The sequence below is a fragment of the Suricata suricatta genome, chromosome 4 (assembly GCF_006229205.1).
Source record: "Suricata suricatta isolate VVHF042 chromosome 4, meerkat_22Aug2017_6uvM2_HiC, whole genome shotgun sequence".
Taxonomy (NCBI): Eukaryota; Metazoa; Chordata; class Mammalia; order Carnivora; family Herpestidae; genus Suricata; species Suricata suricatta.
Window position 1 is genome coordinate 139041267 of NC_043703.1, and position 23531 is coordinate 139064797.

At 41.0% G+C, this 23531-nt stretch overlaps 1 protein-coding gene across 1 annotated transcript in view; it reads right to left on the reverse strand.

The window, feature by feature from the left end:
* RASGRP3 (RAS guanyl releasing protein 3) overlaps window positions 1-21248 on the reverse strand; it is a 127653-nt gene extending 106405 nt beyond the window's left edge. The window contains exons 1-4 of the mRNA XM_029937966.1: window positions 21199-21248; window positions 15154-15358; window positions 9739-9916; window positions 749-964 (exon numbers count right to left, since the gene is read on the reverse strand). The gene's annotated coding sequence lies outside the window, so the exon portion shown is untranslated. The remainder of the gene's footprint in view (window positions 1-748; window positions 965-9738; window positions 9917-15153; window positions 15359-21198) is intronic.
* Window positions 21249-23531: the final 2283 nt, after the last annotated feature.

Consider the following 23531-nt stretch of genomic DNA (forward strand, 5'->3'; position numbering starts at 1 on the left):
AAACTTGAGAGACTATTGAATGCTGAAAATGAACTGAGAGTTGAAGGGGAGGGGGAGGGAGGAAAAGAGGTGGTGGTGATGGAGGAGGGCACTTGTGGGGAAGAGCACTGGATGTTGTATGGAAACCAATTTGACAATAAACTAAAAAAAAAAAAGAAGTTGAAATACTTTGGAAGGGAAGGTTCGACAACAGGAAGTTATCAACAGGTGAACAAGAAAAGCAGACACTTTTGCTTAAAAGAAATTACGCAGTTGAGTTTGTAGACAGGCTGTCCATCTGTTCGAAATTAAAGGCTGCCTACAGCTTTGCTCCTGAAAGTTGTTTAACTTCTCTCATAATTATATGCAACATAAGATAACAATTAGATACCGCTTTTCACATATCAGATGGACAGATCAAATTTTGATAGTGCCTGATGCCATCCAAGTGTGGAGGAATAAGCAGGAAGAAACCATGTGGAGGGCAGTTCTCAACTTCTTTCAAAATGTGAAATTCATATACTTGAACAAGATACGGAAACATGGTTGATTTGGCAAAGTGGGAGTGCAGACCTGGAATGTGGGGACAGTCAGTTTGTGATATACATATTTAGTGCCCTTTTACTTTTCCCAGGGTGCACCCATGCTGTAAAAAGTTATTAATTTTAATGACAGATTTTAAAAGTTATTATTACTTCAGATCCTTCACATGATGCTATTAGTTACCTCTTGATTATCTATCATTTTCTGTCAGTCGTTCCACACTTACCACCAACAAGCTGCTCTTCATGTTGGGGAACACTTCGAGAAACAATCCAGAGGAAGCTAGAGACTCTCGATTGGAGGGGCTACTCGGCATGGCGGACGTGCTGTCCAACAACCAGTAGCCTCTGTAGCACTGGGATCAGAATCTCAGGGGTGGGCCCAGCAAGCTGTCTTAACTCCCGGTGACTCTGATGCTCACCGAAGGGTGAGAAACAGTGATCTATAAAATTATTTTAGTCATTAATATCGCGCCTCTCAAAAGGATTTGGCAACTATAGTTAATGACACTATAATGTGTATTTGAAAGTTGCTAGAAGAATAGAACTCAAGAGTCCTCACAAGAATGAAAACTAAAATTTTGGAACTATGTTTGATGGCAGATGTTAACTGGCGATCATTTCATAATATATACAAATGTCGAATCATTATGTTGTGCCCCGAAACTAATAGAATGTTATATGTCAATTATACCTCAATTAAAATAATAAAAATGAACAGGATTAGAGATAATTGGTTTTGTTTTACATAAAAATAAGGAAAACTTCTAAATGCTTTCAATGCTGCCTATTTAGAAGACTAGAAGATGGGCACCTGGGTGGCTCAGTCAGTTGAGCGTCAGACTTTGGCTCAGGTCATGATAGCATGGTTTGGGGTTTTGAGCCCGGAGCTCAGAGCCTGCTTCAGATTCTGTGTGTGTGTCTCTCACTCTCTGCCCCTCCCATTCTGGGCACACATGCATGCTCTCACTCTGAAAGATAAACATAAAAAAAATTTTAGATGACCAGAAGAGTTCTTACATATAATGTTAGGAAGATACACTAATCTCTATTGCTGTGGATAAACCAGCTGAAGAAAAAAAAAGCTATGGAAAAAACAAGCTGATGTAATGCAAGAGAGACAAAAGCTCTCTCTCGTTTGGGGTAGTCATGATAAAAATGGATAAAGTCAAAGCCAAGTTTACTGATATGTATGTTTGAAAATTATAAGTTGCCTGCAAGAAAATGAAACTAGGGGCACCCGAGTGGCTCAGTCAGTTAAGTATCTGACTCTTGATTTTGCTCAGGTCATGATCTTACAGTCTGTGAGATGGAGCCCTGCACTGGGCTCTGCAATGACAGCACGAAGCCTGCTTTGGGATTGTCTCTCTCTGCTTCCTCCCCAAACTAAATAAATAAACATTAAAACAAAGATGAAACCGAAGAAAACATGAAGAAATTAAGTCTAGATGAAAAAAGAAATGTCTCATTCCTTGCTTTTGTTTGGTGATTTATTGTTTTTGGACCCAGCCATTTCTTGTCCATTTGTAATGTTAATGCAAAGACCTGTATATTAGAAAGAACAGGTTGGACAATGAGCTCAGCCAGAGCTGGTGAGGGAAAGGCAAGAATATGTACCTTCCCAGGCTCAGATGGGGAGGAAAAGATTTCTTTAGAAAAGAGAGAGACAAAAAGGAGTGAATGACCCTATTGTAACGCCAGAAAGGAAGAAGGAAATCCAGGGTGGTCAGCATATAACAGCTGTGGTGCAGTGAAGTGGCTGAGGGGACACAGGTTGACATCTGCAAGAAAACGGCCAGCCACGGGGCGGTGTGTTTCCAGGAGCAAACCATGCTCCCAGGTGCAAAGCATGAACTCTTCAAAGAAACACCAAGTACATTGCCAGGCTTTCGTTGTTCACTAGAAATGTTACTTCTCTTTTGGTGAGGAAGTATTTTACTTCTCACAAAGAACAGCTTCACAGAGCTCCCCGTACAGCCCATCTCTAGAAATGAAGCATTAAAACACTTAAATGGGAATAGGAAGGCTCTGAGCTCCTAATCTAAAATTAATGATGGACTCTCTCAAAAGGCATTAGGGGAAAAAGTCAAAGGCCTCATGGGGAAAGGTAACATGTGACTTTCTTCCACTATTTGGGGTTTGAAAGTAGGGGAAAATACTGTTTTTTAGTTGTAGTCACCTACAAAGAATTTTGGTATATGCAATATAGAGGAAACCCAAGCAAAAGTCATAAAAAAAAATGCAACAAAAATCTGCATATTTTTGTTCAAGCCAAATGTACTGGACCTTAGTGCCATACAGATATCTTTAATAGAAGTCTATCTTTGTTTGCAATGTGTAGAAGTGCTAGGTGATTACCACATTTTGCCGAACTGTGTTCCTTTGACTTGAATTGTATCATACTAATGAAAATGAATGAGAATTCCTGGAAGAATGAATTGAAAGGATGCAGGTAAAGGATGGACCTTTGATTGTAGTAGGATGGGGCACCTGGGTGGCTCAGTTGGTTAAGTGTCTATTTCAGCTCAGGTCATGATCTCATGGTTTGTGGGCTCAAGCCTTGTGTCGGGCTCTGTGCTGACAGCTTGGAGCCTATTTTTATTCTCTGTCTCCCTCTCTCTCTGCCCCTCCTCTCCAAATAAATAATAAACTTTTTTTAATGTTTTTTATTTTTATTTCTGAGAGAGTGTGAGCAGAGGAGGGTCAGAGAGAGGGGAAGACACAGAATCCAAAGACAGGCCCCAAGCTCTGAGCTACCTATCAAGACAGAGCCAACGTGGGGCTCAAACCCACAGACTGTGAGATCATGACCTGAGCCGAGGTTGAACGCTCAACCGACTGAGCCACCCAGGCGCCCCATAAATAATAAACTTAAAAAAATAATAAATTCTAGTAGAAACACTGAAAAGATGGTTGAAGTTCAAGAAGGAGTTCTACATTATAAAAATAAAATATAAAAGTGAACCACTCTTTGAAGGAACAATACTTAGGGGGATAGAAATAAGACTTTTCCATTAATTTCATTAAAATTGAATTGTGTTCACCAGTAGTTTATTTTACTTAGACTATTGTCAGTAAACAATAACATTAAAGTTACTTTGCAAAATTATAATAATGCTGGCAGAAATGAAACAGTTCAGACTATCTCCCAGGAGAAGCCCAGCCTTGGTAAAGTTCAGTGGGAAAATCTAAACCAGATTGCCTTCCTTCAGTGGATTTGGCTTTGGCTTCTATTGGTATTTTGTCATTGCCAAGCACCTAAAATAAAACAGTACTAGTTTCCACGTAATGAAGCGGGGGGGGGGGGGGGGGGGGGGGGGGGGGGGGGGGGGGGGGGGGGGAAGGATCCTGAGACTATCCAATAATAAATGCCTAGAGCTTTATCAGTTTTGTCAAGACTAAAATCTGATGTCATCATAACTAAAGAAATTATAATTGGAGTTGTAAAAGTTTTTTTATTAATGTTGAAACAGGGACACTTTCTTTTTGCCAGCTGTGTGTCCCTTTGGGCAAAGCCTTTGGACGCAACCATAAGGTAGTTTGTGAACTAATCACTGTTGGAGGCAGGGAGAAGCAAAGCTGTCATTGGGAAGAAATATGCAGAAAAGAAAACAGATCACTGTGGGGACAGGGCATGACACACTTCTGAAGGGAGGGAGGGGGATTACCTTTGGTTTCAAGACCATTGGTGCCCAAATATTGCCTTATTTTTGTGTAAGATTTGGAAGGAAGGAATAAAGGAAGGAGGGTAAAGAACATGGCAATGAAATTGATTTGCCAAGCAAAAATTAAAATTTATTGCTTTGATAGTCACTCTGGTCTAATAAAGGCCAAGTGGTGGGTTGGTTGATAATTTAATAGTACATACAACTTCCCTGCTTAAAATACAGCATGTTTGGCCTGGATGGCTCACTTGGTTATGTGTCCAACTCTTGATTTCAACCCAGGTCATGATCTCACAGCTCGTGAGATCAAGCCCTGAGTTGGGCTCCATGCTGAGAGCACAGAGCCTGCTTGAAATTCTCTCTCCTTCTCCTTCTTTCTCTGGTTCTCCCCACCTCAAAATAAATAAATAAACTTGTGAAAACACAGGACATTTGTTTGAATTTACAATACAGTTAATATACTCCACAGTCTCCTGAACCATATCATTATGCAACTAATGAAAAAGGTTCAAAATGGGTTTACATTGATATGGTCAAGATGAACATGATCACAAGCTTTAGAATTTAACATAAATTATGAGGTGCAAAGTCACCCCAAATAGAGGCAGCAATTTACAATAAGGGAGTCTTCTGATCATATCCAATATGACCGAGAGACTCTCTCTTCCTTGCTGGCTGTGAAGAAGCAAGCTGCCATGTTGTAAGCTGCCTCTGGAGAGCACCACGTGGCAAGGGCCTGGGGGCAGTCTCCTTCTACTGGCAAGAAACAGAGGCCCTCAAACCAACAGCATGCAAGGAATAAATACTGCCAACAATCACATGAGTTTGCCAGCGGTTCCTTCCCCAGTTGAGCCTCAGATAAAACCAAAGCTCTAGCCAATAGATAGACTGAACCCTATGAGACTCTGAAGAAGTGGACCCAGCTAAGCCATCTGTGGCTAGGCAAGCTATGGAAGGGCGTCCCATCAAGATGGTTTACATTCATATGCAAGGTAGATACATCATGTATATTCCATTACCTTTACTGCATTCTATTGGTTAGAAGCAAGTCACGGGTCCTGCCCAAACTCGGAGGGTGAGGATCAAAGAGCCTTGAACACCAAGGGCCAGGGGATCATGGCAGCTGCCCGAGAGCCCGTCTGCCACAATGAATAAAAGATACAGAAAGAAGAAACAAATACATGTAATACGTGGTGTATTACTAAAGAATAGTTAGGACAATGTTACCAAAGACAGAATAGACAAAACAACTGCTTAATATTTCTTCCTTCAAAGCAGTGGGAAGTACACAGACTTGAGAGAGAAGCAGGGCATCTCTTTACCATCATGTACTCGTGAGCAGCTCTGTTACTTAAATGTCCTTGGGCTCCATCCTTGAGGTCCTTTCAGTTCTAAGCTTCTGTGACTTTGGACCTGACCCTGCAAGCCTCTCCAGACATTTCAGAATGCCACAAATGCTGGTTATATTCAAACCACGCATTTGGTGAGCTCTGTGTTACTGTCAACATCATAATAAAACAATACAGGGGAGAAAGAGAATATATAATACACTAGTCCCTTCACAAAGTTTAAAGCCAAATCAACTGGGGTGTTATTATCTGACCCAACGTTTGATTCTCCATTTGAATGTTTGTATTTCTGCAGCATGATGTCATTCTAAAAATACATGGAGATAAAACCATTATGAGATTCACTTTGCATAGGCAAATTTTGAACTACAAACTATGTTCTCTGTTGGGAACAAATTACACTGCACATTACATCCAAGTAATATTGAATGCACCAAGAAATTACTCTGGCAGCGTAAGTTCAGACTCTCAGGGTCAGCAAGCCTCCACAGACCACCGCCCATCTGATGGGCAAAATTCCTCTGGAGCATGAAGAACTAATTATCTTATTAATTTCCAAGTAAAAAGCTGCCATTGCACATTTTTGTGATATCACAAATGTAAGTGATTCCACTAGAAAGAAAATTATGAATTTAAACTAAATGAGGCAACTCCAAATTGCTCTGCTCACTAGATAAATAAAATTCCTTTTCTTCAGACAAAAAATTAAATTCTCTAGTACATGGAACTTTAAACATATTTCATGGTTATTCTTGTGTGGATGGACTACACAATGAAATATGTCATAATGCTGTCTAATATTTATTTCATTAAGAACATAGATTAAAAGCTGTAAGTCAAGCTGAAACTAGGAATGAATGCTTCATTTCTATTTAAAGGATTAAGAGGGATACACAGTTCAAGAAGGAAATGACTTTTTAGAGTTATGTGAGATCAGAGGATCTGAGAGCCTGGATTTCCAACACTAAACACTAAAGGCATACATTTTGAGCTTGCGTCACATTATAGCGCCTTCCTATATGACATGCTCAAGTACCAAGTATTAATGCACAATTAATTCTGAAAGAAACCACATGCTCCAGATTATATTTTATTTGGACAAGGCTAGCAAATACTTTTTTACTGTGTTTTTTTCAACCACAAGTAAGTTCCTACTAAGTACAAAGCTCTGAGCTTGAGCCACAGAAGAGAAAATAATATTAAACATTTGGCCTTTACCCTAAAAGCAGCATACCTTCTATAGCAGAATTCTCAAATCATGGTTCAAGAACAGCCTGTATCCAAATAACACAAAGTTGACTGAACTCATACAGATTGCTGGGTCTAAGCCTCAGAGGATTTCGAATTCAGTTAGCCTGGTGTGAGCCTTGGAAGATACATTTATAATAAGCCTGTGATTGTTAACTCCACACTGAAGTTTGAGAACCAGTTATCCCAAGTTTAAAACATACATTATTTTTTTTAATGTTTGTTTATTTTTTAGAGAGAGAGACAGAGACAGAGAAAGCACGAGCTGGGAAGGGGCAGAGAGACAAAGACAAAGAATCCAAAGCAAGTTCAGACTCTGAGCTATTAGCACAGAGCCTGACGCAGGACTTCAACTCAAAGACCTCGAGATCGTGACCTGAGTCAGACGCTTAACCAAATGAGCCACTCAGACGTCCCTGAAACATAACATTCTTAACATATGTTCTTACTGGTCCAAGTACTGAGTGAATTGTGATATAGCTGTAGCCAACATCAAGGTCCCAAACTAGAACCCTTGTTAAGAAGTAAACACCCTTTAAAGTCAGCTCTATTTTGTGCATAAGGATAGCAAGTTCATCTTGTAGCTCTTAGGAAAGATCTGAGTGGAGGAAACTTTGTTTTCTGGGCACTAAAAAAGTTTTTTGGGGTTTTTTTTTTATTGTGGTAAAAAAAAAAAAAACCTAACATAAATTTCCCATCTTAACAATTTTTAAGTGCACAGCGCAGTTGGGTTCAGTGTATCCATATTGCCATGAATCAGATCTCCAAAACTTTTTCTTGCAAAACTGAAATTCTATCCCCCTAGAACAGTAACTTTCCCTTTTCACCCTCCCACAAACCCTTCATAACTACAGTTCTACTTTGTCTCTGTGATGGGAAGACCATTTTTAAGATCCAATCCCAAGACAAAATACCAGACCTGAGTAAGGAGAGCTGAGTCCAAACATCAAGATCAGAGGTTAGACTTAAGAAATGAGATCATAAAAGAGAAGAGGAGCAAAGCAGAGACCGATGTGGAACCAGAGGCATTTTCCAGAACGGAGTTGATCTAGTTTGGCCATCTGGCCATGGGTGTTGGTTCCATGGAGACACGCTCTTTGAAGCCAGAACATGAGCTGTAAGTCACTGTCAGCAATCAGAGAGCCCCTACATTTGGTGAACAAATGACTATAACTAAAATCCGTGGGAGGGAGGGCAGGCGATGAAGATTGGGGATGATAAAGAATATTTTTCACTTTCAAAATTTGCTACAGACTTAGGAGATGGTGAAATCAGTAGTAAAATCCATTGTGATGGTTCTCTAGGAGGTAGCCCTTGGGGCATTGTGGGTCCCTCTGATCTGGGAACAGTTGTCCTAAGTATTATGTGGCAAAAGAAACCATTCCAAATGTAGAGCCATCAGAAGTTCTGCAGGGCCAGGGTTAATGCTTTGAATAGGCCACAATGATCTAACAGAGCTGGGAGATGTCCTGAGGGAAGTCAAGGACTTAGATGAAGGTGCTCCCCAAGGCATTAATCTGGGGGTCTAGACACCTCTTTTACTGTGTATGTTCGGTGGCTTCTAATCTCACCCAGGGAAGCATGAAAAGGTAGAAAGAACCTATGCTTTACAGTCAGACACACCTGGCTTCAAATTTGACTGCCTCTTAACATCTGGATGACCTTTACACCATGTCAATATCAATTTCCTCATCAATACCTCAAAGTAGAACAATACCTACTTTTTAGAATTAAGCATAATTATGCAACATACTAGCATAATACCTGGCTCAAGAGCAGTCAATACATAGTTGTGATGGTTTTTGCTATTATGACAAGTTGTGTCCCTGCTTTTGTTATCAGAATAGCCTGCAGAGTGGTTCCTGCTGTCCCCTATTATTTAAATATTCAGGATAGGAGATTTTTCTCGGCTATTTTGGCTGTCTGGCAAGAAGGAAAGGGAAGGGAAGGGAAAAAAGAAAAAGGGAGGGAGGAAGGAAGGAAGGAGGGAGGAAGGAAGGGAGGGAGACACAGGGAGGGATGGAGGGAGAGAGAGAGAGTAAGGGAAAAAGGAAAGGGAAAAGGAAAGGGAAAAGGAAAGGGAAAAGGAAAGGGAAAAGGAAAGGGAAGGGAAGGAAAGGAAAGGAAAGAAGGAAAGGAAAGGAAACGAAAGGAAAGGAAAAAAGAGGGAGTACGTAAAGAAGAGGGAGAGAGAGAGAAGGGGTGGAGAGTGAGGAGTAGGTGGAAAGGGTATGAGGGAGAGGGAGAGAGAAGGAGAGGGAGAGAGGGAAAGATGAGAGGGAGGGAGGGAAGAAGAAATGAAGGAAGGCAGCCAGGATCATTTTTGCTTTCTCTTAAATGATGCAGACCTCAATCATCATATTTTTCATCACAGCAAGTCTGGCCCTTAAGGTGACATATTCATATCTTAAACATGATTTTTTAGTATTAGAATATTTCATTAAATCTGCTTTATTATCTTCCATGTCCTTGCAAGTGAAAAAAAAATCCAGGTGTGGCTTGATATAGTTAGTCTAATGATGAAATGCCTGGCGGCACTGCCTGGGCCAAGGCAAGCATCATAGACATTTCCCATTTTTAAAAAGTAGTTATTTATTTTCGAGAGAGAAAGAATGAAATGAGAAATAGTAGGGGAGAGGCACAGAGACAGGGAGAGAGAGAATATGAAGCAGGCTCCATGCTATCAGCGCAAAGCCTGGCCTGATGTGGTGCTCTAACTCACAAACTGTGAGATCATGACCTGAGCCAAGGTCGGATGCTCAACAGACTGAGCCACTCTGGGGCCCCACAGACATTTCCCATTCTGGAGCCAATGCTGTGGTGGGACTGGCCCATATGGTTTTTATTATGACTGCTAGACACACCTTAGCAATGACCATTAGGGAAAAAGAAGAAAAAGAAGAAAAAAGCCAACAGTTTTTATTACTCAAAAATTCTGGAGAGAACTTTTCATACCTGAGGCCACAGAGCAAGGTTATGGGTAGAGAGAGAGCATACAAAGGCCCGGGGTTCTGCTGTCATTGGAGCTGAGGATTCTGAAAATAGGAAACTTCCTGGGTAGGATGGCCTCTCTTCCTAGCTGTGTTGCTAGCAGTATGTTCACTGGAGATGGTTGTCTTTGAAGGAGATGTCCCTGCAATCAAAAGCCTAATGTCAGGCATGTACGTTACAATAAAAACTGTCAGACCTCTCCAATACAAGGGGCCTTAGGGTATCTGAAAACCAACACTGAAGCATTACCATGGTTCTTCCTTTGGCTAAAATCTTTACTTCAGACTCTCAGATTGGGTTCTCCTTGAGACTAGAAATGTGGTGCTTCTGGGCTCAGATCTTCACAGTGACCAGAGAGAAAAGGGGCTCCCTTCTTACACTTCCCATGAGAAAACTTCTGTGGTGGGATTCTGACTGGCTTGGGTAACAAGCCCACTTCTTGTAAAACTCACTGTGACCACAGATGAGGCCATAGGGCTGGCCCAGGCTAAGTCTCATGACCATCCCTAGAGTCAGAGAGGCCGACTGCTGGAGAAGAAAGTGAGGAGGGGTCTTGACAGACAAAACAGTGGGGATCCAGAGCATGCCACCGACTCCCATTCAGTACCAAAGGCCCTAGCCCTAAGGACTGGGGGAAACTCTAGATCAAAGGAGACCAAAATAAAGATAAAAAATTTGCAGTTCTCAGAATCCAGGCCTGGTAGCTGGTATCTAAGCAAAGATAACTCTTATCCTTCTTGGGCTGGCTAACAGGACATGAAGAGTAGGAAAGCTCAGGAATGAAGTGTTAGGCCTGGAAAAATCTGATGAATCAGCTGATGGCCTGATAAGGGAGTTTCTACCAAGACTAAAATCATGAACTGCATTAGCTAAATAGAAATTAGCTCAAGAATCCCATTTCTGTTCTACTGACTGTGAATCATATACTCCCCAAATTCACATTCACCCAGAACCTCAGAATGAGACCTTATTTACAAATAGGATCTTTGCAGATGTAATTTTTGGGAATCTCAAGATGAAATCATCCTAAATTTAAGACTGGACCCACAGCCAATGACTGGTGTCCTTCTAAGAAGCAGAGAGGACACACAGAGACAAGCTCCCTGTGAAGATGAAGGTAGATATTGGTGTGATGCAGCAACAACTCAATGAACCCCAAGGAATGTCTGTAGCCAGCAGAAGGTAGAAAGAGGTAAAGAAGATTCTCCTGCGGAACTTTCAGAGAGAGCACAGCCCTGCCAACATGCTGGTTTCAGATGTCTAGCCTCCAAAACCAAGAGAATAAACTTCTGTTGCATTAAGGTGCCCAGTTTGTGGTAATTTGGTACAGCTGGCCCAGCCCGTTGCCAGTTTCTCTCAAGTGCACCGAGAGCAGCTTTCAGGTTACCAAGCAAGAGATGCCTCAGCCCTCTGGACAGGAGATTGGGTGCAGTTTGAGGTCAGGTGTCTCCTGGGGGAGCAGGATCTTCTCTTTGCCCCAGTAGGCCACACGCATTATTATTTTTCAAAGAATATTTTTAATGTACAGACAGACACATAAGAAGTGTTTGGAAGCGTCATGAAATACTTGCCTGGAAGCATGGCATCATGCAGGTCCATGAGTTCGTCTAGTATCCCCCTTACTAGCGTTCAGGAAACGCCTGGGGAAATGCTTGGAGAAACGCAAAGGCCACAACCATTACTTGGCACAGAGGTATAACTGAGTTATTGCTCTCCAAGACCCAGACAATGTTCCCTCCTTCCTAAAGGTACAATTTTATGGAGATTCAGGTGCCAGAGAGTAGGTCTTGGAGTCACTGATTAGAAAATGGATATGGGTCTGCAAAGGAATTCTCTAGAGGCAGCAGTTGGCAGGGAGGAGCCAGCATCTTTCATTAAATAGGGCACTGGTCCTTCTTGCTCTGGAGGGGGAGGTCTGATGCATTCTCAGCACAAGTTTGAGTCAGTGGAGACTCAGAAATCAAGCAGAGCCATTGGGCCAAGAGCATGGGTCCTGTCCTGTGTAACACGGTGAAAATGCTCTCGGAGGGCAAGGCACAGTTTCTCCTCACAAGGACGAAAGCATCTTGGTAAGAATCAGATGTGTGGATCCAAAGGTTGAGAAGCGTAGGCGGGTAGGGAGGTATATGGAGGTCTGAGAGGTTATGATTGCCTTCATAAAACAGAACGTGGCAGAAGTAATAATGCATGACTTCCCAGGTGAAGTTAAAAAAAGATGGGACCTTTCCTGCTGGCTTCTTAGGAGACAATTGCCCTGGGAACCTTCAGCTACCACGTAACAAATCTAGATATTCTAAGACCACCATGTGGAAGAACCACATGGACACACACACACACACACACACACACACACACACACACACAGACCGACTGACCTAAGGAGCTCCAACTGCTTCCTGCCCCCAACTATTTGAGTCTCCCCAGTCCAGGTGCCAGGAACTTTCAGGATGATACCAGCCTCGGTCACCGCCTGATGACAGGGTCATGGACACCCTAGTTCAGAATGCTCAGCCAAGCTGCTTCCTACTTCTGACCCACTGAAGCCGTAAGGGACAACAAGTACTTGTTATTTTAAGCCACTCAGTTTTGGGGTTATTTATTATGCAGCCGAAGCCCGAGAATAACAAACTGCTTAAGAAAACCCCAGAGATGCCTGGAAAAAACAAGTTTCTCTGAAGGCAGGCGTGGAGGTGGGTAAAAGATCCGGGCGCAGGGAGCGAGCATCCTCTGTGGCGGTAAGGCGGGCAGTCCGGGATCACCGCGCTCCAACGAGCAAGGCGGGCTCCTGTGTGAACTCTGTAAGCGGCTGGCGCAGCACCACGGCACCAGTAACGGCAGTGATGCTAACAGTTTGCTCACGACTGCCAGGGCAAGGGCAGAGACTCCAAGAACCAAAGCGGGAAATGTTAAAAAGGTCATTCTCCACTGGGGATGGTGGTGGGGAGTGGTTAGTGGAGGAGGAGGAGGAGCTGGCCGAGGGGTCAGGGCTAGGGCTGGGGTTCTAGAGAGAGGAGGTGCAATCTTCAGTTATTATCTTTCAAGTCCAAACACTCTTGCATGCCCTGCTTTGTGCTGCTTGGCAATGAAATTACAAAAGGCATTTCTGTTTTTCCAGCTGGGTCCTTTGTGGGTCTGTAGGGGGCACTCCAGGGAGCTTGCAAGGCCTTGCTGCTTCCTGTCCCTATGCCTGTGAAGTCACCTCAGCAAAGCTAACCTCGTCAGAGGCACCACCTCCCACAGCAACAGCTGAATCTGCTTTTCAATTCCGTCCACTTACATAACCAGGGTATATAACTGTACCCATCCAGAGACACCAGCCCCTGTCGACTAGTAACACATCCTCAGAGATTGTTTAGCTTTACAGATTCTTTTTTATTTTATCTCTTAAGTTTTTATTTTAATTCCAGTTACTTAACATACAGTGTAATATCAGTTTCAGGTGTACAATACAGGGAGCCCAAACTTCCAACACCCAGTCCTCCTCATAGCAGGTGCACTCCTTGATCTCCATCACCTGCTCCCCTGCCCACCTCCCCTGTCATAACCACCGGTTTGTTCCCTAGAGTTAAGACTCTGTCTCTTGGTCGGTCTATCTCTCTCTCACTCGCTATTCCCTTCTACTCTGTTTTGTCTCTTAACTTCTACATATGAGTGAAATCATATCGTATTTGTCATTCTCTGACTTATTTCAAGTTAAATTACAAAGGTATAGTAATCAAAACAATATGGTATGGTCTCAAAAATAGACAAACAGATCAACAGAAAGGAAAGAAAAACCAAAAATAACCACACAACTATATGGTCAATGAATCTTCAAAAAAGCAGGAAAGAATATCCAATGGGAAAAAGACAGTTTCTTCGATAAGTGGTGTTAGGAAAATTGGACGGTAATATGCAGAAGAATGGCACTGGACCATTCTCTTACACCATATACAAAAATAAATTCACAATGGATGAAAGACCCAAATGTGAGACATCAAAATCCTAGAGGAAAACACAGGGAACAATCTCTTTGTTATTGGCCATAGCAACTTTTTTCTAGATATGTCTTGTGAAGCAAGGGAAACATAAGGAAAATAAACTATTGGGACTACATCAAAATAGAAAGCTTCTGCACAGAGAAGGAAACAATCAACAAAACTAAAAGATAACCTACACAATGGAAGAAGATATTTGTAAATGTCATATCGGATAAAGGGTGAGTATCCAAAATCTGTAAAGAACTTATAAAACTCAACACCTAAAAATCAAATAATCTAATTAAAAAGTAGACAGAAGACATGAACAGACATTTTTCCAAAGAAGACATCCAGATGGCCAGCAAATACATGAAAAGATGCCCATCATCACTCATCATCAGAGAAATTCAAATCAAAACTAAAATGAGATATCACCTCACACTATCAGAATGGCTAAAATCAAAAATGCTATGAACAACAGGTATTGGCAAGGATGTGGAGAAAGGGGAACCATCTTATCCTTTTGGTGGGTAGGCCAACTAGGGCCACCACTCTGGAAGAAAGTATGGAGGTTTCTCAGAAATTGCTGTCCTATAATCCAACAATTGCACTACTGGGTATTTACCCAAAGAATATGAAAATAGTAATTCAAAGGGATACATGCACGCTTATGTTTATAGCAGCATTATTTACAAGAGCCAAAGTGACGCAGGAAATCCTTTATATTAAAATTCCCCTGGCCACATATCTGGTGTGATTTTCGCCTCCTCAATGGATCCTGGCTGATACAGGAGTGTTCCTTTCAAAAATAATCTGTGATAGTAACTTAACTGAGGTTTAAATACCAGGGAGACTAAGCTCAAATACCAAATGTAAGGACCAGAGACAAGATTTGAAGCAGTAATCACAAAAAAATCAGAAGATTGAAGCTGGGCAAAGACAACATCAAAATAACAGTAGGGCAGGAACAAGATAGAAGCTTTAGGGCAATTGCTATGAAAATGGCTGATTATTAACCCACTCCACTCCCAAAGGGCTACACTGTTGTGTATCAGGGAGCAGGGTATTGGCCTGGCTTCAAAATCCCAGCAAAGTGGACATAAATTATCTAGATTCAGGGTTGGTAACTTCCAAGGGAAGTTTGCAAAATTATTCCTATTGTGTTTTGTCTATGATCACAGTATTAGACATGGAAAAGAGCCCATTTTGTCTCATGGCTTTTTCCTAGCCCACCACATCTACTCCAAGGACAAAAACTGCCTTGAGACCAAAGCTGTGAGAGCACCTGCTCAATGTGAATGCAGAAATACTATCTGAACATGGTCAAGTACTAACCACAGGGGCTTCTCAGCGTCAGACTGGCCTGTATCGTGGACCCCTAACATCTCCATGTAAATACTCCCCAGCATCTCAAACTTACCATGTCCAAGACTGGATTTCATTTCTTTTTCATTTACTTTTCCCCATGGGAGTAGGTACGAAGCACTAGCTTCCCCCAACGCAGCCACCAAAGTCAGAAATCTAGCATGATCCTAGAATCCTCCCTTCTTCCTTCGCTCTTAATGATTTGAGACCATTTCGAAAATCTGTTTGACGTATCAGTGAAAAACATGAAGTCTTGTTGCCTAGTTGTGGGGGACGGGGGGGGGAAGAAAATTGGTAAAAGGTAAATGTGAGCAAGACTTTTTATTCCAATGTCTCTTATAGAAGGGAGTCATGAGCAATCAACAAAATGGGAGTGGTGCTGGTCATTAATAATATGAGGAGGGAAATCTCAGGATCTCCAGCTCTCATCTGCAGGAGGCCTATGAGAACAAAGTACTCTATGAGCCGTTTGATGCTTGGCTGATTCTGAAGTGCCGAAGTCCCCAACAGGAAACCCTGTGGAGACTACAGACTAACCCATCCTGCCATTGTCAGCCCCAAGAGGGATTGAGCAACTGGATCAAAAGGAACTTGTTTTATTGTTTTGTTTTGTTTTGTTTTGTTTTTGTCTTAAAGAGATATCCTTCTTAAAATTTATATTAACGCCTTGAGTAAAGATGGAGAGGGTATGCAAACTTGAAAGAGACACCAATCATACTGGATGACAGAATTAGAATCCCAGAAGATCTTGACAGGCTAAAGTAAAGGGACGGATGACAGAGGTGAAATTAATTGGAGCAAAGGTAAAATTCTGCATCGAAGTCCAAAACAACCACTTGCACAAGTTCAGAATGGGGAGCCCCATACTCCTCAAACTTGTTACTGATATGTCAGTCAGGATAAACTAATTGCTATAATTATAATTCCCACGGCTTGTGTTTTTAAAATATTCTGTGGAGAAAAAGTGCCAAAGGGATGCCCATGTTGGCTTAGTTAATTGATTGCTTCTAGCATGTCTTCAGGCATTTCCATTAATGTGTGCCCAGAAGCAGTTTAGAAATTATCTCATGTTACCTAAGGTAACATTCATATTGGAAAAAAAGATTTTAAAAATACTTTTGCAAAGTAGTAGCAGATGAAAGAAAGATAAAAGCAAAATAAATGTAAAGAAAATGGCAGAGCAAACCTTTCTTTATCAGCTATACGATGGCTAAGGAATCCCTCCAATTAAAAATTATGAAGAAGACCATTTGAAATATGGATTTACATCCACTGCCATTAATGGTAAAACTCTTTTAATTGGCTAGCATATTATGTCTTGAGATACTGAGTAATAATAGGAAGTTCAGTGATAAGCAAGACAATGAAAAGCTAAGCATCCAGAACAGGATGACTAGCTTTAGTTTTTCAGAGATATTGAAAATAATTTCAAACTCTGATTCATAGATTACCATTAAATCTTAAAATCATCCAAGCTTGTCACCGATTTGCAAAAATAAAAAATGAAATAATGTGGCACAACCCCAGTTCTTGATCAAGCTCAAAAAATTTACAGATAATTGATCTTCTAAAGAAGCTTCTTTTGAGGTTTTCCACTTTGTAACGAAGGAACAAAAAGCCACACACCCTCAGGGTCTCTCGTTCATCCCGCAGGACTTAAAAAAAAAAAAAAAAAAGAAGGGTTGAAATAATTGTAAAACAAAAGACTAACAAACTAAAAGGCATTCCTTTGTTAGCAAATTTTTTGGAAAGTCACATAGAAAACATTGCTGAAGATATGGAGAAACAAATATTAAAACAGATTCCTCAGTATTGGCCATGCATTTGGGTGAAAGTACAAATGTCTGTAACATGTCTCAGCTTATGGTATTTGTTAGATTCTATTTTGAGGGTTACATTCCCTAAGAACTGCTTTTCCTGAGGCTTTTTAAAGAAAAATACTACCAAAAACTATCCCAGTGATAAATGATTTCATAAAGAAAAATAATATTTTCTGGGAAAACTATTGAAGTGTAACCACTGAATTCAGAAGAATGAAAGGTATTCCTACAGAGGAAATAAAGGAAGACTTTGGGAAAGCTTGATAAGGATGCTCGTCTCTGTGATTTCATCCAATGCTTCACTCTCCAGGGAGGCAGTGCAGCAAAAACAAACAAACAAAACTGATGCAGGAGCTGCACACGATGCCATCTGATGTCACTGATGTTAGTTTTAATGAAAACTTTTAAAAACAGAACTTTACACAATTGTAATGAGATAGCGAGTCTGTTGAGATTGCATTATGATTCACTTTCTTTTTCTGCCCAATTCTGCTTCCTTCCCTTCCCTTCCACAGGCACTGGTCCCCAAGAACACTCCCTAATCTAGTTCCTGTGTGCTGATCTCCATCTCAGAGTCGGCTTCCTGGGAAATGTAACACCAGCACGTCCAAGAAAACAGACGTTCACAAGGGATTCTGAATCCATCACCCACGGGCCAGCTTGCAGTGAGGATACTGATCAGAAGGAGGAGGGTGGCTGTTACATGATGGGACAGAGAAGAATATGACGGCATCCTGGTGATCCACTGGGATGCTTCTTGATATTTCCTTGCTTATCTTGATGATAAATGGACAAACACAACAGTTGTGCTTAAGAAGGGAACAGAGCTCAAGAGCTCAGAGGCCAACAAGGAAGCCACCTACTCAGCAAAGATGGTGGCTGAGAATGAGGCAATATAGAATTGGTGGTAGATGATGGAGAGCGATTATAGCCCTAATTGCTTGGGCTCCAATGGCTTCTACCTGGGGCTACAATTTACCCTGCTAACCTTCTTATCTGCTTCTCCTAGGAAAAGAGGTCCAACAGGATCCTGAAGGAACTTTTCCCAGAATTGATAGGGAGGGTTGGGTCAAAGTAGTGCAAATGGTAGATCAGAGCAGAAGCTGTGTTGTGCTATTCTGACTCCTTTAAGACTGAAATGAAAGTCTTATTCCTTCACCTACTGAGAGCACTACTGGCTGACAGTGCTCAGAAATTACCCTAGACTGGAGAGTTCTGCCTTGCACAAAGACATGCCTTCTTCCCCAGAGCAGCTCAGATAATAATAATCGGTCAATGTATAGAATAAAGGGTCATATCCCTCATCTTATCTCAGGACAACAGTAAGAACTCATCAGAGCTTCTGGGTTTCTCAAGAGTTGACCTAGTCTTTTTTGAGACTGCATCAGTTTCTTCCTCTATCCAATATTGACTTCTTCTTTCTCTTCCCTTCTACAGTGTTGATCCTAAGAGCACTCACTGTAAAATTCCTGCAGACTAATCTCTATTCCAGAGTCTGCTTCCTGGGATACCCATCCTTCAACAAGAACATTATTGGGATACCTTATGAAATGTCAACATGGACTCCTTTGACAAAAGGTCTATATCAATGTTAAATTTCCTTGAGTTTTGATGACATACTGTATTTATGATTTAAGATAATGTCCATGCTCTCAGGAGACACAATGAAGTAAATAGGGGTACATAGACACAAGATATCTATGACTTAATCAGAAACAATTTAGAAAAAATTATACATGAAGAGGTAGAAGGTCAGAGAGAATTAAAGATGTAAGAAAATAGGGTAAAATGTAAACACTGGGAAATCTGGGTAAAAGGTATAGGAGTTATTTATGTTCTTCTTTTCTGAAAGTTTGTTTTCTATCAAAATGAGAAGTTACCAAAATAGGATGACCAGACCTTATCCAATTCCCAGCAATTCTTATTTGCTTGGTAGGGTATTGCCATCAGTGTTTTCTGTTTGTTTTGTTGGTGGTGGTTTGTTAAATTTTATTTTTGGTTGTTATTGTTTTAACTCCCCAGGGTTTAGAACCATTACCATCATGGGAAAGGTCAACATGAAACAAATAATTTCAATAAAATAAAATGTGATGAGTGTTATGAGAGAGGAAACACAGAGAAGAAATACAAAGAGAGCCTAATCTCATTAACTGGGTCAAGGAAGGTATCCTTAGAAAAGTTACAGTTGATACATGAAGGACCACTTAGACAAAGAAGTATTGATAAGAAGAAGGAGAGAGTACTCGAAGCAAGAAGAACAGGCTATGGGAAAGTCCCATACAAAGAAAGAAGGCATTACCCTCATGGAGTTAAAATAAGTTAAGTGGGAGCCCATAACTGCTGACTGGAGATGGCCTGAGCTGAGCCTGAGGAGGTCAGTGGAGGACACATGGAGATTTAACTGGAAGACAATGTCAGGCCACTGAATGGTTTTAAGCATAGGACTGACTTGATCAGGTTTATATTTTTGAAACATCTCTCTGGCTACTAGGTGGAGAATGATTGCAAGGTAGCAAGAATAGAAGAAGGCAGACCAGTTAGGATGGGCTCTGGAGACAGGAAGATGGCTTAGACCAGAGGAGTGCAAGTGAGAAAGCTGGGAAGTGGATGGAATCCAGAGATATGTAGGATGTGGAGTCAATAATACCTGCTACGGATTGGCTGTGGGACATGCAGTGCGGGGGAAGGGAAGGGTGACTTTCACATTGCAGGTTGGACAACCAGATAAGGCAGGGACCACCTAAGCTCCATGGAGGCAGGGGCCTTGTCCATAGTGGGTGCTGTTATATTCCTTACACTCAGCCCCACTCTGTAGGTATACAGTACAGTAAATATGTGTTGAGTAAATAAGTAAATTATCTTGGAAGATAAGGACTCCAGTCTTGGATATGGAGAATTTTGAGTGCCTGTGAGTCCTCTTTTGAAAGCCCACTCTGGGGCCTATATAACCTTTCATTTAATTCTGAAGGTAACCAGTGGAAAGATAAGTCTTGTGTCCTTATTTTGAGACCATAATTCTCCCTAGTATTTAGAAGTCTGAAGTCCTCATAAAATTTTGTATAATCAATATCTCATCACTTTAGACCTAATTTGATTTTAAAATGACATAGTAACTAAATATTGACCTTAACTAATGGGGTAAATTGTCTGACTTTGTGGTCATACAAATTTCCTATCCTGTTTTGATCACAATACACATAATTGTTTTTCCTTTTTCTTTTTTTTTTTTCACCTTGAACTTGAACACATGTCATAAGCATTTCACATTAAGGTGTTCTGGCAAAAGTTAATTCTAAAAGCATGGCAGTTTAAGTGGACAAGCAGAACTAGCTAATGAGTAGAAAAAAAAAAAAGAAAGAAAGTAAAGAAAAAAGAAAAGAAAGAAAAAGAACAGAGGGAAATCCAAGGAATTTTACTGCCATCCAGTGGTGGTATTCTCAGACAAATATGGTACTAAACCCATGCTAATCTCTGTTTTTCACAGTGAAGTCCCAAATGTCATTTATTCAAGCATAGGGATTAACCAAGAGTGCTAAGTTGCCATGAGAATTGTATTATGTTTTCCTGATTAAAAAAAAAATAACTTCAATCGGTCCTCTTGTCCTGAAGAAGGTCAGAGGCTTCCTTAACAATCAGTTTACTTTGACAATATACTCAGTGTGTGGAGAATCTGGCTCATTAAAGCCTTCTTTTTTACATTTTTTAATGTTTATTTATTTATGTTGAGTGAGTGAGAGAGAGCAAGTGGGAGAGAGGAACAGAGGGAATCCCCGTGCAGAGCCTGACATGGGGCTCAATCTCATGAACCTCAGCCAATACAAGAGTCAGATGCTTCACTGACTGAGTCACCCTGGCGCTCCAAGCCCTCGGCCTGATGACACACCAAGCCCCTGCCCTGTTTTCCCTAAGCCCCTCTCCCCCATACAGACCCTTACAGAGAGTGATTGTCACTGATTCACCTGTTAGTCCCTACGAGACATTTCCAAGTCACTTTTTATCTGCGCTCTTATAATTGTGAGCTCCAGCATTGACTGACTGTTTAGAGCTCATGGAAACCAAAGAAAAAATGGGCCAAACCCCAACTCACTGGTTTTCACCAAGCAACAGCCTTTGCCAACCCACTGGGGGAGGGAAAAAAGAATATTGTTATCATAAGATGTAGAATAAAAGAAAAAATTGGCCCTAGCACATCATGTAAATTTTATTTAAAGCACACTTTTTGGCCTTGACACACACTACCCAGTTTACGCGAAGCTCATAAAAGTGTTAATATTTCCTACCTTTACAACGTACATACAGTGTTCTCTGTGTGCTAATGATGTGGCCTGTTAACCAAGGTGTGACCTTTCTGTGCTGTAAATCCAAGCCCACCCACCAGTGTGTTCAGTAATCTTGTCATAATCTCTGGCAGTGATGTCATTCCCTGACGCTGAATACAAACATTCACCAGATTTCTGTTTCTGTTCCTCTCTCTGTGGGTTCATCGTCCATTGTAGAGGTGCTGATGGGCAGGGTGTCAGGAGACCACAGTGTTTTTGCTTGTGCCCCCTGCCTTGAGCAACTGGCTTCCAGGGACTGGCCCAAACCAAGAAAACATTTCCTGAGAAGGCTGTACCAGCTTTACCTCTACAATTCATAAGGATCTGAAGACCAAAGCTCAGAGTTGGCATTCAATGAAATCTCAATATATACTGTATTCACTGGTAGCAAAGAGGCCAATTGCATAAGGAAATTTGGGAGGGAAATGTGGAGGAAAAAACTGAAATAGTTTCATCTCACTTGTTTGTTTTTTTACAGATACTCTTTTTAATGTTTATTCATTCTTGGGAACTAGACAGAGCACGAGTAGGGGAGGGGCAGAGAGAGAAAGAGACACAGAATCCAAATCAGGCTCCAGGCTCTGAGCTGTCAGCATAGCTTAATTGAAGGAGCCATCCAGGTGCCCCCTTTTGGTACCAAGGAGGCTACAAAACAAAATAAACTTACTTGTAAATGAAATTCCACATCCAACATGCAAAACTGTATAAATTAATACCAATATCATCTTCCAATGGATACCGGAAGCCAAAAGGAACATGAAATCATGCAGGATAGGTTTTACAAAAACTAATGCAAATCAACCAGCAAAACAAAATACATCAGAACGATTTCCTACACAGTACCCAAAGGAGTCAGTAAAAACTTGGTATAAATATAGCAAGGAAAGAAATGTGAAAGACTATCTATTTTATACTCACATATATAGTAAAGTCACTGTTTCAGTGAGTTTAGTATACAGTAAACAACAAAAAGAAAATGAATGGATTGTAATACAAACAAATCTGATTCTAAGATTTTAGCAAGGCCTCCAGTGGCTCACAGATAACATTCCCTTTACTTTGATGTTTGGTGACATTATGCTCTACCACTAGGGGATCTCGTAATTGCTACCATCTTCCTGGTTTCTACTCCACATTGTGGGGCCTTACATCGTTACCATGGGCTCACTGGTGGGTAGGGTAGGAGGGCTATCTCCTGCCAGAGCAGATACAGTAACTGTGCTTCCTGGATTTGAGGGTAGAGCATTTGGCTGTTCTGTGTCTTTGAACTGAGTATTTCCTAGACAAACCTTCTAGAAATACGATATACTTGTGGTTTTAATTTTGTACCAGGGTATGCACTTGAAGTTGTATACTGTTTAAGAGAAGTTATGATTTCCAGTAATTGACTAACTGCCTGGAGGGGGAAATCAAAGATTTTTATCTCAATGAACTTCTTTTTTTTTAATAATCCTAAGTGACCTGGGTTTCTTGAATGATGCACTGAGTACTCCTCCCCAACAGAGAACACTTCAGGTATGTTTCAGCTTAGAGGTTGACTCTTGAGTTACACGAGCTTTCTGTGGGCAGCAAAACTGAAAGGCAATTTCTCTTAATCTGAAAATAATTCAATAAAATTCAATATTTACTTTCATGTTAAGCCCACTAGCAAATCAGGAGGAGGAAGGAATATCCTTCAGCAGATAAAGGCATACATAAAGACACTTTAGCATTGGGGTGCCTGGCTGGTTCAGTCCAAAGAGCTTGTGACTTTCATCTAGAGGTCATGAGTTCAAGCCCCATGTTGGGTGTAGGGATTGCTTAAATAAATAAAAAAGTTAAAAAAAAATAGGGTGCCTGGGTGGCTCAGTTGTTTAAGAATCTGACTCCTGATTTCAGCTCAGGTCATGATCTCATGGTTCATGAGTTGAAGCCCGAGGTCTGGCCCTACAAACAGTGCAGAGCCCACTTGGGATTTGTTCTCACTCTCACTCTCTCTTTGACTCTCCCCTGCTTGTGGGCTCTCTCCCACTTTCAAAACAAATAAATAAACTTTTAAAAAATAATTAAAAAATTAAAACACTTATGTATCATTAGTATCATATTTCATATGGCAAACATAAAAAGATTTTCTTAAAAATCAGGATGCCTACTATCACCATCACTACTCAGACAAGAAAATCAAAAACATAAGGACTGGAAAGGAAGAAACAAAGCTATCATTATTCACAGAAGACTAAGAAAATCTCACAGTAATCTAAGGATCGATTGTTTGAATTAAGAAGCAAGGTTATGATCAATATATAAAAGTCAAC